Below are 15,223 nucleotides of genomic sequence, written 5' to 3'. Positions count from 1 at the left end.
ACCTTCTTGGTAGTATCCTTTGATGAATATACATTTTTTTAAATTTTGAAAGATAATTTTATAAAATATATCTTTTTTCTTTTATTCCTGGTTCTTTTGGAATCTTATCTAAGAATTCATTGTCAAATTCCATGAAGATTTACACCTATGTTTTCTACTAAGACTTTAGTACTTACATTTAGGTCTTTGACTCCTTTTTTTTATTAAAAAAATTGTTTTTAATGTTTATTTTTGAGAAAGAGAGAGAGAGAGAGAGCATGAGTCGGGGAGGGGCAGAGAGAGGGAGACACAGAATCTGAGGTAGGCTCCAGGCTCTGAGCTGTCAGCACAGAGCCTGACATGGGACTCAAACCCATGAACAGTGAGATCATGACCTGACCCGAAGTCAGAGGCTTGACTGACTGAACCACCCAGACACCCCTGATTCCTTCTGAGTTAGTTTTTATATAGGGAGTGACACAGGGTCCAATGAATTCTTTTGCATGTGGATAACCAGTTATCCCAGAAATTTTGTTGAAAGACTATTCTTTTCCTATAGAATGGTACAGTAGTACCTTTGTTGAAAAACAATTGATCCCAGACTTATGGGTTTGTTTCAAGACTCTCAGTTCTACTCCAGTTGTCTATGTCTGTCCTCTTGCCAGTATTATACTGTTCTGATTGTTTTGGCTTATCGGAAGGTTTGAAATTGGGAAGCGTGAGTTGCCTAACTTTGTTTTACCTTTTCAAGATGGCTTTGGCTATTTGAGATGCCCTGCAATCCCATGTGAATTTAAAAAAAAAATTTAATGTTTATTTATTTTTGATAGAGAGAGAGCGAGAGCGAGCAGGGGAGGGGCAGAGAGAGGGAGACACAAAATCCAAAGCAGGCTCCAGGCTCTGAGTTGTCAGGGCAGAACCCGCCATGGGGCTCAAGCTCAGGAACCAGGAGATCATGACCTGAGCTGAAGTCAGACGCTTAACCAAGTGAGCCACCCAGGCGCCCCCACGTGAATTTTAGTATCAGCTTGTCAGTTTATATAAAAATGTCCATTGAGATTTTAATAGGGATTGCATTAAATCTGTAGAGTGCTTTGGGTAACAAATGCCATCTTAACAATATTAAGTCTTCCAACACATGAATATGAACTTTCTCTCCATTTACTTAGGTCTTCTTTAACTTTCATCAACAACGTTTTTTAGTTTTCACTATAAGTCATGCACCTCCTTGGTTAAATTTACTATTATTATATGCCATTGTAAATGCAACTGTTTCTTAACTTCAGTTTTCAAACTGTTCATTCATTACTAGCACCTTGTCTAAGTGTTGTCTAGAACCTCCAGCATTAGCATATTCGTCTTATACTTGACCTTTCGCCTTTGTGTAAACTATTAGCTGTGAGTTTTTCATAAATGCCCTTTACCACATTCAAGAAGTTGGCGCCTATTACTGGTTTGAGTGTTTTGTTTTGTTTTGTTTTGTTATTAATCATGAAACAGTATTGGATTTTGTCAAGTGATTTTTATGCATCAATTGAGATAACCACGCATTTTATTTTTTCCTTTCATTCTATTAATGTGGAATATTCATTGATTGATTTCATACATTGAATTACTCTTAATTCTTGGGATAAATTCCACTTGATCCTGATGTATAATACTCTTAATAGGCTGCTGGATTCAGTTTGCTAGGATTTGCTTGAGGATTTTTGCATTGATATTAAAAATGGTTATCTGTCTACAGTTTTCTTCTGGTGTCTTTATCTGGTTTTGGGATCAGGGTAATGCTGGCCTCATAGAATGGGTTAGGAAGTGTTTGTTCCCCCTCTGGTGTTCCTGCATTTTTAAATGTTTGATAAAATTCACCAGTGAAACCACATGGTTCTGGGCTTTTCTTTGTTGAGATTTTGTTTTTTAATTGTTATTACCAGTTCATTCTCTTTACCTTTGTATCTATTTTTAGTACAAACTTCCAGCTAATGGAGCTGGAACTTAACTGAGGCTCTGTTTCCATTGCCTCTCTGGCCAAAGCACTTGCATTATGAATTGACTATGGCAAAGCCATCAGACAGGAAGGCCACACTGGTATGAGATGGCAGTGGACTGTTCATGCAGCTTCTGTGGCTTGGAGACAGAGACCATGTCATTTGCCATCTTAAAACTGGGAGCTATAGATAAATGTTCTTATTATCTTAGAGGTACTGAAACTTGGGTGATTTAGAAGCTATGACATCTATAAGGAACTAATGACTGCTTGTGAACACTAAAAGGAAAACATAAACAATCAAGAAATAATACCTCTCTCCACAAAGAGGAAAGTATATGACTTTTAACTTTTGTAAGAGATTGGATGGCTTTCTTAAAAGCTACTGCCCAAGTCACACACTGGCAATCAGAGGCTACAGAAGTGTATAGTCAATATGTTTCCTGAAAGACAAGGAAATTGTGCATAAAAATCTAATTAATGGCTCATGAAAATGATACACATTAGCTACTATAGATTATAATTCCAATATTGTCCAGGAGTTTATAATTATAAAGGAGTTAGCATATGCTAAATATTGTTTCCCATGAGTAGAGAATAAGAAAGGCTTTGAGCTTCAAATATGAATATGAAAAACCTTTCTTTGATAAATTCAATTATTATTCCCATAGGAAAACAGACTCACTTCTTTGGAAAGGATTTTGCAATATCGTTTCCAAAACAACTTGTTTTTACTTCGTTTAAGAAAGCTGATGCTGAAGATTCTGAGCCCCTTCAAAAGCACAGAGTCAAAACGATATCTATGTAATAGATATCTTCAAATAAATAAAACACGTGAACCAGCACCTTATCACGCAGAAAAGGAATTTTATTTTCAGAGGGGATCCGTTTTGGTTTATGAAGTGTAGCAGGTGCAACCTAAACTGTATGTGCATGGGTGACAGGCAAGGAGGTTCACATAGGCCAAGTGAATCACGTGATGTTTTCCTGCTCTGGAGGTAGGAACATCCTCAATAGACCACTGTGCTGGCAGTCCATCTCACCATCTGTGTGAACCCGAGCAAGTCATGTAATCTCTGAGCCTTTGCTTCCTCATCTGTCACATAAGGATACAAATGCTTACCTGCCCATCTGGGCAGGTTAATTACATAATGTTTATGAAATGCTTTGAAAGCCATTAGACCTAAGCAAAGGTTAAGTTTTCAAAGATGCATGTGCAAAAGATTGATTGGAAAGTGCTCCCAGGAGAAATAAGGGAGTCAAGAAGGAGTGCAAGGAAGGGAAAAAAGAGGCAAGGGTGGGAATTTAGGCAATTTTGATCTTGCAGCAGGGAGCTTTGGAGTTTTAATTACTGAAGTTTGTCTCAAGTCAAGGCAAGGTGGCTGCGAGTCACTTGTAAGGTCTCCCTTATGGGATAAAAATCCCTTCGCCACTCTAGTTCTCCGTGTATATGAACAAAGCAGCTCCAGGAACATAAAGGCAGTTCTCCAAAGAGGGTCACGGGTACAGGGGACACCTGAGAAGCAAAGCACCAAATGTGAGGGTGGAAGAATGGCCCTCAAATGGTAAACGTGATCTGCCAGGATCAAGGTGGGTCAGGAGGGTCCACTGTAACCATTTTCTTTCACTTCTCATTTTCTTGCCATATTTTCATTTGTTAACAGTTTTCTAAAAAGTGTCTAGACAAGGCTTTTTTTCCTGCATAAGAGTAGATATAGTCATTGCTATTTTAAATCAAGATGCTTCAATAACTGTGCACATGAATTATGGTCCCAGAACTCAGCATTAAGGCTAAATATTCCACAATAAAATAGCCTTTTATTTAAAAAAAATGTTTAACGTTTATTCATTTTTGAGACAGAGAGAGACAGAGCATGAATGGGGGAAGGTCAGAGAGAGAGGGAGACACAGAATCTGAAACAGGCTCCAGGCTCTGAGCTGTCAGCCGAGAGCCCGACGCGGGGCTCAAACTCACGGACCGAGAGATCATGACCTGAGCCGAAGTCGGACGCCAACCGACTGAGCCACCCAGGTGCCCCTAAAATAGCCTTTTAAAATGTTTCAGTTTTGGGGCGCCTGGGTGGCGCAGTCGGTTAAGCGTCCGACTTCAGCCAGGTCACGATCTCGCGGTCCGTGAGTTCGAGCCCTGCGTCTGGCTCTGGGCTGATGGCTCAGAGCCTGGAGCCTGTTTCTGATTCTGTGTCTCCCTCTCTCTCTGTGCCCCTCCCCCGTTCATGCTCTGTCTCTCTCTGTCCCCAAAATAAATAAACGTTGAAAAAAATATATTAAAAAATAAAAAAAAATGTTTCAGTTTTCAGGTTAATTTTACAATAAAGAAAAATATTTTTCTTTACAAATATATAGAATAGGTGTGAAAACAGTTCAAGGCAATGTCCATGTTTGTTCTAGTACATAAAAGATGCATATACCATCCCTGTCATATTTCAAATAATAATGCAACTTTCACAGAACGTTAAGAAACAAAAAGCATTTTTCTCAGGCTTCACCATCTTTGAGGCTTTCTGAAATAGGACAAATTCAAGTAGTTTTTTAATATCTCCATATGAGATAAAGTTTGCGTGGAATCATTTATCCCAGGAGTCTTGGAAATCAAATTGGTGGAAGGGGAAAATGCTTTAACATGTCCCCATGGGATAATTAATCATTGCTCGTTTTGAAACTGCACGCAGCCTCTGTGGCATTGTCATTTGGAATGAGAAATTCAGTATTTTTCAAATTCAATAGGCATATTGTCAAGTTCTGTAGAGTTTCATTTCATGTTTAGACAATGACGTAATCTTTGCTAGAAGTAACATCAAAAACCAAAGTTAAGGGATTTTTTTTAAAAACGTGTAAATTATTTCAGCTGAGAAATTAGCACAGTCCCAGGGCAAATGAAAACTACTGCACATTTTTTACCCATAGTGAAACTATTTGCAGACAATTATGACTAAATTAAAATGTGTTTGGCGTGGTTGTTTTAGTAAACAGAATAGTATTTTTTTATTCCCCGTGCCTATTGTTCACAATTCTTGTCCTTTATGAATTTTTAATTTTCTTTCTTACATGATGAAATGCAATGCTGTCTCAAATGGAAAAGGCTAAATTGGTCTCTATTTGTGAACTATAATTGAAACGAACACACATGTGATGATGGCAGTTACCAGTGAAGAGTAAAGTTTTTAAGAAATCAATCAGATGAAAAATTAAGTAAATCTATCACCAAGGAAGTGCTTCAATTTCCTCAGGGAAAACGGAATGAGTATGAATAAAAAATGATTCAAAAGTAGAGGAAGTGGTATTTCTTGCATTTGTGAAGCTTTGCAAAAAGTGGAGCCCCGCAGTGTATGAAAACTACATGGGTACAATCAGAAGACAAGAATTTGAATTCCTCCATCCACTTCAAAGCTGTTCATCCCTAGGCAATTCATTTTAGCCTCTCTTGTCTTCAGATTCTTCATAATTTGCTTAATGTAAAGTGGTTTAAATTTTTATTTGCATTATTTACTTAATTTTATAGATGAGAAAGCTGAGTATCACAGAGACTAAGTAATTTGTCCAGGATCATAAACGATGTAGGTGGGTCTATCTTAGTTCAATACTACTATATTTACATGGTATCCACTATCTTACCCTATTTTCTTCCATTGCTTTATTATTAGAAAGAATGCTGCGTGTAAAATCAGTCTTACGGATAAAAATTTTATAATTATCATTATTTTTTCTTTGAGAAATTAAAGTTTAAACCACAGCAAAACTTCCTAGAAGAGTCTAGAATACAGCCATGCTATCCAATACGATAGCCACTCGTCATATGTGGCTTTTTAAATTAATTTAAATTAAAAAAATTACAAACTCCTCAGTTAAAACAATCATATTTCATGTGCTTGATAGCTACATATGGCTCCTGGCTACCATACTGGAAAGCACAAATAAGGAACATTTTCATCACTACAGAAATTTCTTTAGGATAATGCTGGCTAGAGACTCCATCCAGGACTTGCAATATTGTAGTTTATAGTCACTAATGTTTTAACTGGTGTTTCTTTGGGGGGAGGGGTTGTTTTTTTGTTTTTGTTTTTTGTTTGTTTTACTCATAGGCATGGTATTTTAGCTTCCTTTTGCAACCATATATAGTAGTATTCATCTTTAAGTATTTTGGAAGGTATGTGGTAACACAAATCATATTGTAAAATAAGAAATAAGCCCAGAAGTTTGGAAACACATTTTCTGTCATTACTGAGAAGAATGGAAGAGTGCTGAAACTCCAACTCCGGGAAAGATGCATCTTAGAGTCTTACAGACAAGAAGTCACATGGAAAATAACAAAAGACCCCTCTATGATTCAGAGGTTTGTCTCTGATCATATGACTTGGACCTGTGGCTCCCCTGAAGACCAAGTTTGTCATTTATAAAATGAATGAGCTCAATGATCTTGGGCCATCCCACCCCTGACATTAGGATTTCTCCCCCATCTCAACTAACCTCAGAGTTGCCAAGAGTATAGTATTCCTGAAAAGAGTGTATCTAACTTTCTCCTCTCCCATCTGTCAAGTAGAGAAATGAACCAGTGAAATGGCTCTAACGCAGACATGGAGGGTTGTCTACATGGCTCAGGTGGTTAAACCTCCCACTCTTGATTTTGGCTCAGGTCATGATATCCTGATTCATAAGACTGAGCCCTACATCTGACGGCACAGAGGAGCCTCCTTGGGATCCTCTCTCTCCTTCTTCCTCTGTCCCTCCCCAACTTACATGTGCTCGGGACTGCTCTCTCCATGTCAAAAATAAACAGATAAACTTAAAAAAAAAAAGGCATGAGGAAATCATGGAAAACGGCTTGGAGCATGAGATCTCACAGAAAATGAAACGCTTCCCCCTGGATAATTAGCATCTGGGTGAAATGCCTGCTACATATTCTTTCTACTTACCTCCATTGACCAGATGATGGGAATCTGGAAGAGGTCACTTTCAATATGGTTTGGGAACAGTAAAAATACAATGTCTATAAATAAACAGTATTTTAATAAACAGTGTTGCATACACCCTTATTCTCATTTGCCCTACACAATTGATATGCTTATTTGCCTGTTACTTAAGTGGGGCTTCCCTGCCTTCTTTCCTTTCTTCTCTCCTTCCTTCCTTCCTTCCTTCCTTCCTTCCTTCCTTCCTTCCTTCTTCTTTTCTTGTCTCCTTCCTTCCTCCCTCCCTTCCTCCTTCCTCCCTCCCTCCCTTCCTCCCTTCTTTCCTCCTTTCCTCTCTCCCTCCCTTCCTTCCTTCCCTCCATCCTTCCTTCCATGCTCTTCCTTCCTTCCTCCCATTCTCTTCCTTACTTCCATTTTTAATTTTATTATATTAAATTTTGCATTATCAGAAATGAGAATGTTATGACATAGGTATACAATAATTCTCATGCTGATATAGACTCCAACACCATTTTATCACGACTCTTGCTCACTCCCTTTCTAAAATATTATCAGGATCACCAGCAATCCCCTCCAAGAATTCTATTTTCCAAGTGCTCTGTACCACCCATTTTAGTTTTAAAATCTACTTCCTCTGTTAGATATGATACTACTATTTTATTCTAGTTAATCAGAACCAAAGGAAACTACATGGTCTAGAGAGAGTTTGTTTTATGGTTAAGTGAGATCATAATAAAAGTATACATAAAACCAGTGATATTTTTTATAGGGGAAAAGGGCACAATGTCATTCTAGAATTTCTTCTTCCAAACCACACATGCCTAATTGTTTATAGATGTTGTCAGTGCAAGGAAACATATGTTATATAGTAATGACATTTAACTTTCAAATCAACCCATAAACCTTTGTGTTTGTATTTCCTTCCACTCATGGGTTCCCAATTTTCCTGGTCAGAAAAGTTACTTGAGGCTCTTGTTAAAACACAAACCCTGGAAACTTCCCCTTGACCTGGAATAAGAACCTTAAGGAGAGAAACCTTATAACATGCATGGTCAGAAAACATCAGCAGTAATTTTTACAATAAAAGCCAAACTTGGAAGCCATTAATATGCCTCCAGATGGAAATTGCATTGCCTATGCGCACTTTTTCTGAAATCAGTGCCAATCCCTCCTATTTTTCTGACGTCAGTCTAGTCCATTTCATAGTCCACACTATTGTGGAAAATCAGAAGAAAGAAAGGAAGAAAGAAAGAAAGAAAGAAAGAAAGAAAGAAAGAGGAAGTGAAGGATTTAGACTAGCACCATTCAATAAAAACAGAATGCAAATTACATGTGTTAGGTAAATTTTCTAGAAGCCACATTTTAAAAAGTAAAAAAAGAGCTGAAGTTAATTTTTGATAGCATATTTTATATAACTTAATATATTCAAAGCATATCTCAACATGTAAATAATATAAAAAATATGTAAATAATATAAAAAAGTAATATAAAAATATAAAAAAATGAGGTAGTTTGCATTCTTTTTTAGAACAAAGCCCTAGAAGTTTGCTTTATACTTGACGTGCACCTGTATTTGGCCTTGCCACTTGGTAAGTGGTCAGTAGTGACCATCTGGTGCAGGTTTAGAATATATTGGTTTACGATACAATAATGGTGAAGAGTAACTCTAATTTGTCCTAATCATTTATCTTGTAAAAACCTGCAACAGATTTTAGGTATCTTAATGCTGATTTAACTTGACTATCGAGATAAAAAGTAAAGAGAAAACCAGGAATACAGGTTACACATATAATACGGCTTAGCTTTCAAGTTTCTTGTAGATACTATTTCATTTTCATTGTCAAAAATAGTATTGAGGTAAAAAATACAGTAGAGAAGATATTCTAATTCTCATTAGTAAGTATTATGTATCAATCCTTATCATGCCAAATACATAGTATACTTAAGGATATATTTAAATAACTAACTTTGGTATTAGTGGAATGGAATCATGGAAAAAAATATTTGCTAGGGTCTTTGAGCTTCTTCTTCTTTTGTATTTTTAACAAAACAAAAGCTCCATTTATATTATTTCTTAAGCTTTTTTAGAATAGCAACCTTTGTTTTTTAATGGCATCTCTAAATATACTGGTGTTTGAAATGATCTCACTGCTAAGGACAGTTTGAAGAAAGTCTCTGAGAGGCTCTGAGACTGAGCTATTTACTCAATCCTTATATGTAACCCATAAAAATAAATTTTACTGTAGTTACTTTGTTAAAATAAATTAAGAATACAGACTAAGTGAAACATCATCAGTACAGAGACCCCAAAGTCAATCCATTTCTTTGATAATATTTTTTTGATAATGTGCTCCCTGAGGTAGATAAAGTCATAATAAATATGATAAGATCACAGTTACCGACTTTCTTCTGCTAAATTCAAAATCTACACTATCTTTAGGATCTAAACTAAATTTACAGAAGAAAATTATTTCCTGGATATTTGTCTTGTGCCAATAATTTAAATCTTAATTTTGATGTAGGTCTAACTTCATGTTTGGCCAAATGTGTTTGAAAACAGAATAGCTTAGTATAGATTCTATTTTTATTATTTTCCCCTGACACTGCAATAAATTGAACAAGATATAGGAAGCCAAAACCAGTATTAAGAAGTAATGAAAAAAAATAATTTGTCAATCAAAAGTCTCTATGCTTGATGAATAATGGTTAACATTTTTCTTCACAGTTGTCATTGTATATATACGTTATTGTATACATGTGCTTCCTACTCTCTCTTCTGCGTACAAATACACACGCATAAACATACATTTTGCAATAAGAAAAAATGGCTATAAATCTCCCGAGGTCCTAATATGAAAGAAACTTAAATATATTGAACACAGTGGCACGTATTTTAGATAACTTTCCACTCTCTAGTCTTCTAGTTCTGTTTACAAATAGAGCCCCGATTAAGTTGGGGTATCAATATTTCTCAGCCTTCCTTGAAGTGGGGCTGTCCCTGTGACACAGTGACAATCAATTATACGTAAGCCAAAGTTTCTGGTTGGGGCATTTAGGTAAACCCTTTGCAATAGGAAAGACCGAGTTAGTTTGTCCTTGCTATTTCTAGCCTTCACAATTCCTTTGTTGCCTGGACTGTATTGTTGACGTCTGGAGATAGATTAGTCCTTTCATCTTCAGATCAAACGGCAGAAAGATGGTACCTTGCCTAAGGATAGCGAGTTGAAAAGCCAATAGTCTTGTGGACTGGCATCATGGATTACTGTTTCCTATCAGCCTCCTTTCACCTAAGTTGAAATTAATCCTCTCAGTAACTTCTGAAAATATAACCAAGCTCTTGGAAAAAAAAAAAAAATGAAGAACTCTTCTGAATATATTAGCAATATTATCATTTTTAGAAAGGAAGAGGTAGCTCAGTGCTAACAATATTCTCCCCTCTGCACGACAACTGCTTCAAATAGTAAAAATACTAAGAAGGTCCCCTGATTTCCTGAATCTTTTGTCATTGATATAATTTTACCTATGGGCATTGGCATATGTCTTATTAACAAGTGACATGATGAAATTACGGGTAGAAATCAATGATTAGGAAGAAAGTTTTGAAAGATTTGCCCATGGGGATTACAGATATTAATAGGGTCATCTTGACTTTGCTAAGGTACTGAGTTTAGAAAACCAGAAAGCAGTTCACTTTGGCTCAAAATATCTCCAAATGCTGTCAGAAACTTCTTATGGTGTCCACAGACAGGAGCTGCATTGTGCTGATAAGAAATAGAAAGTAATTTCTTACATATAATATATAAACTCTTTAAATTGATTTTTAAATCTGCTCTTTCCAAATTGTCTATTCCGTAACTCATCCTGATATTCTCATTGCCTAGAAAGTCAATTGTGACGACTACTGGCATGCCAAGCACATAGTCCTGTCTTCCCTTGAATTATAAGAAAACATAAGATTCTCCATCTGCTTCACATGCAAAAGTTTTATCAGATATTGATTCCACAGAGAAGATGAGAGATGTCATAGGTCCTCAATTTTAATATGCATTTTCTGAAATAGGCTTTGCTACAACCTACTAGGTTTCTTCCCAAAACAAAAATTCATGCTATAGATAATTTTTATGGGTGAGGAAAAATAGTTGTAGAAAACGAAGAGGTTTAGAAATATAAAGCAAATAATGAAGGAAAATAAAATTAACACTTTAAGAAAACGTGAAAACTAATTTACAAATGTATATTACCACGTATGTCATATAAGACGTTGTATGATACGTGCAAAAATTATATAATTTATGAAAACTTGAATGTGCCAATGGTCAAAAGTAAGGTAGTAAATGTATATTTTATATCTTTATTTTAACATGACTACAATATATATATGAACTACATAATGTCATATATCCACATATAATCATTAGCACTAATCTTTTAAAAAATATGTATAGCATAAGAAAATGCCATAAAACATGAAAACTATGAGAGTAAGTATTTCTTAGATAGTTTAAATGATAAGGATAAGACCAGAACTCATAGAGAGTTTATTAAGGAGCTTAGTTCTTAAACTTAAAAAGACAAAATGGTCATCTAATTACTATGCTTTTACGTAAAATAAAAGTGACAGAATATAAACAAACAAGTATCAGAATTACTGAGATACATAGAAAAAGTTAATTTGAGCATGCTTGTAGGACTGAATTAAACAAATAGTACAAGGAAACTTCTTAAAAAAGTCACCCCACAAAAACACACTCTCTTTACAAATGGACCTGGGACAAAAATCCCTTCTGAATATGCTGCCCTTCTCTAAGCAAACACCAGACCCTGAGACTCCCCACCTGGTACTGGGTGCTGTGGCCTCAAAGACTGTGGGAAGTTGCCCATTGACCATCCCCCTCTGTGATAAGTGAATGCAAGCAGAAATGGCATGCATCACATTCCCCTCTCGGCATGGCAGTTGTAGAGAGTGTGCGGAGAACCCTGTTGACTAGCACCTCCCTGCACTAATGCAAGCCCCATACCTCCCTTTCCCTTTGTCAGTGCTATGGCCATTGAGACTGTTGGGTAGAACATTATTGACTATTCCTCTCCTGCCCTGAGTAAGGACAGCAAGGGAGCAAATCACCTCACTCTTCTAACTAGCAAGTGAGGGAAGGACTAAGGAAAGAAGTGAGCTAGATAAAGCAATGCTTTAGATCAGTATGTGTAATCCCAGGGCACATCCTGGAGCAGCCCAGAAAACCAAACATAATCAACATTGCAAAAGCCCTTAGAACTGAACAATGGTGTGGAACGCTGCCGGTTTCAACTGGCCTCAGGGTAGGACACAAGTGGGACAGATGAGAATAAATAGTACTGCAAAGACTTTCAAAACTAAATTGACATTTGAGCCACAGCCCATGAAGGACAGCCAGGACATGCATTCTAAACTTCAAGGGTTGCCTACATACTGTAACAGAAGAATTAAATAGGAACCAGAGTCTAATAACATCAGATATTTAGGATATAATGCAAAATTGCCCATCACATCTAGAATTAGGAAAACGTCAACTGGAATGAGAAAAGATAATCAAATTACCAAATGCCAAGATGACACGTATGTTGGAATTATCTGATGAAGACTTTAAAGCAGCTATCCTGAAATGCTCCAGCAAGCAATTACAAACACTCTTGGAGACAGGGTGGGAAAGAAGGAAAATGAAAGTCTCAGCAAAGAAAAAAAATAGAAACTTTAAATGTTTTCAGAAGCAAATAAATAACAACAACAGAGATGGTAAATATCCAGGTAAGCATAATATGGCATTCTTACCCTTTTGTGTTTACAAAATAATGTTTGATAATTAAAAGCAAAAATGATACTACTTTCTGATGTGATTTTCAATGAATATACAGGTGACATGTGAGATAATTATATTACGAAGGTGAGGGAGGAAGAGGGACCTAAAAAGTGTTCAGGTTTTTACATTCCCTTTGAAGTCATAACATATTGAAGCAAGATCATAAATTGTGATATCTTTGGAATCGATGAAAACCCTAGAGCAACCACTAAAATCACTATGCAGAGATATATATTCAAAAACACTAAAGATAAATTAAAATCAAATACCAAGAAATAAACAAGTAGGCAGTAAAGGAGAGAAGAGCAAAACCACAGAGGAATGAACAGAAAACCAATAGATAACCTGAATAGAGCTATACCTAAAAAGGAAATTAAATTCATACTAAACAAAAAAACGAAAACTTTCTGAAAAAAAAAAATATCTAGGCACAGATTGCTTCAATGGATCTTCAAAACATGTCAGGAAGAAATCATAGCTGTTTCACACAATCTCTATCAGAAAATATAAGAGAAGGGAACATTTCTCAATGTATTTATGAGATCAGCACTACTGATACCAAAACTGGACAAAAATAATATAAAAAATGTCACAGACCAGTATCCCCTGTGAACACTGACAGAAAAGTAAACAAAATATTAGCATATCACATTTAGCAATGTATGCAAAAATATATACCATGATCAAGTGGGGTTTATTCCAGGAATGCAAGGCAGATACAATATTTTAAAATCAATCTAAGGGCGCCTGGGTGGCTGAGTTGGTTAAGCATCTGACTTCAGCTCAGGTCATGATCTCTCGGTCCATGGACTTGAGCCCCAAATCAGGCTCTGTGCTGACAGTTCAGAGCCTGGAGCCTGCTTCAGATTCTGTGTCTCCCTCTCTCTCTCTGCCCCTCCCCCACTCGCACTCTGTCTCCATCTCTCAAAAATGAACAAATGTTAAAAAAAGTAATTTAAATCAATCGAAATAATCCTTCAATCTATAGCTAGAAACCACAGGGTTTTATCAATTGATGTGGAAAAAGCATTCACCAGTCACATTACTAAATTAAAAATATAAGTTGGGGACTTAACCACACAGATAAGAGTTATTTTGAGGAATTTAAACAAAGAACTTGGAATGTACACTCTTGGTGAATATATCCAAAGGATAAAATAAATTACAAAAATAACTTCAATGGTAATCATATTATTATATATAATAGTGTGAAATAAGTAAGTATGTCAAGGTCTTTAGTGATCCCATTTTCCATGTAGGAGAAAGGATATAGAAAAGGGATACAAATGCAAAAAGCAGAGACATTAAAAAGATAACCTGAAATCTTAAATTTGAATTGAAAATACTAGCAAACTTATTATTTAATAAATCCTATTTCCTAGCTCATATACTGAAAAATTCTGGAAACAATGACAAATGCAGTAGCTATGAACACTCTAATCACTGAGATTGTGGTCTTTAAATAACATTTCCTACTTAGAAGAACGAGAACTTCTTGGGACAACAGCTGATTCTCAGGACTGGGAGACAAAATATTCAAGATGAGACCAGAATATATTTTCATAATAGAAAGCAAGAAATCTTATCAAAGACTATCATGGTAATTTTAAAAGTCTAAGAATCAGTAGAAGGGTCTTCTACTTCTCAGGAGGGGGCAGTTTTAACAACAAAAACATATTAAGATGTGAAAACTCAGTTAAAAAAAAACAAAATAAAATAGAACTCAGACATATTGGGAAATTGCTAATATATGGCACCAATTAATTAATCTAAAAACTCAGAAAACAAGGAAAGTATTTATTCTGCCTTTCTTGTGTAAATTGTAAACCAAACAATTGATGAGGAGTGGTGTTTCTTTATAAAATAATTCCAGTTAATTAATGCAAAAGATAGAATTACAATATCATTGTTTTACAAACTCTACTAAAATTATGTACCTAGGCCATGATAACCTATCATTGCTCAATTATTTAGTAAAAGGCTAATTGATGATGAACTGTATAATGAATGGGTAAAGGTAAACTTGACCCACAAGCTGAATTTTAAAAAAAGACAATAAAATATTTTGTACATTTTAAGAGAATGCAAGAGAAAGTACACAGAATCACCTACAAGATATTCCTGAAAAAGAAAAAGATCAAGTCTGTAGGTATAACAACTAGTTTATAGAAAACACAGGGAACAGAGAAACAAGTGAAATGCAACCAAAAGGATATAATCAATCAAATTTGGAAAATAAAATCTTTTATAAAAAAATAATCTGGTTTCTTTAATAAAAACAAACAGAGAGGGGAAGCTCTTATAGATTAAAAGATCCTTTAAAGGATACTTAAGAGGCCTATCAGTCAAAAACCATGTTTTTACCTTGTTTGAAATTTGATTTAAATAGTATTATAAAAATATAATAAGACAATTGGGTGAAATATGAATGTTAACTAGATATGAGATGGTAGTAAGGAATTATTTCTCATATTTAGGTGTGATCATGATAATGTGTTAAT

General features: G+C 35.6%; 1 protein-coding gene and 1 long non-coding RNA gene across 2 annotated transcripts in view; both read right to left on the bottom strand.

The window, feature by feature from the left end:
- ZNF385D (zinc finger protein 385D) overlaps positions 1–15,223 on the bottom strand; it is a 901,583-nt gene that overhangs the window by 348,843 nt on the left and 537,517 nt on the right. The window lies entirely within an intron of this gene.
- On the bottom strand, positions 993–14,235 carry LOC121033606 (uncharacterized). The gene is made up of 3 exons (XR_005792023.1): positions 14,225–14,235; positions 3,871–3,877; positions 993–1,294 (listed from the first exon to the last, which is right to left on the bottom strand). It is a non-coding gene; the product is annotated as an uncharacterized LOC121033606 (long non-coding RNA).

This window comes from Herpailurus yagouaroundi, unplaced genomic scaffold (genome assembly GCF_014898765.1).
Source record: "Herpailurus yagouaroundi ecotype Mexico unplaced genomic scaffold, PumYag 159, whole genome shotgun sequence".
NCBI classification, from domain to species: Eukaryota; Metazoa; Chordata; class Mammalia; order Carnivora; family Felidae; genus Herpailurus; species Herpailurus yagouaroundi.
The sequence above is the reverse complement of the archived record's forward strand: the minus strand, read 5'-3'. Positions and strand labels throughout refer to the sequence as shown.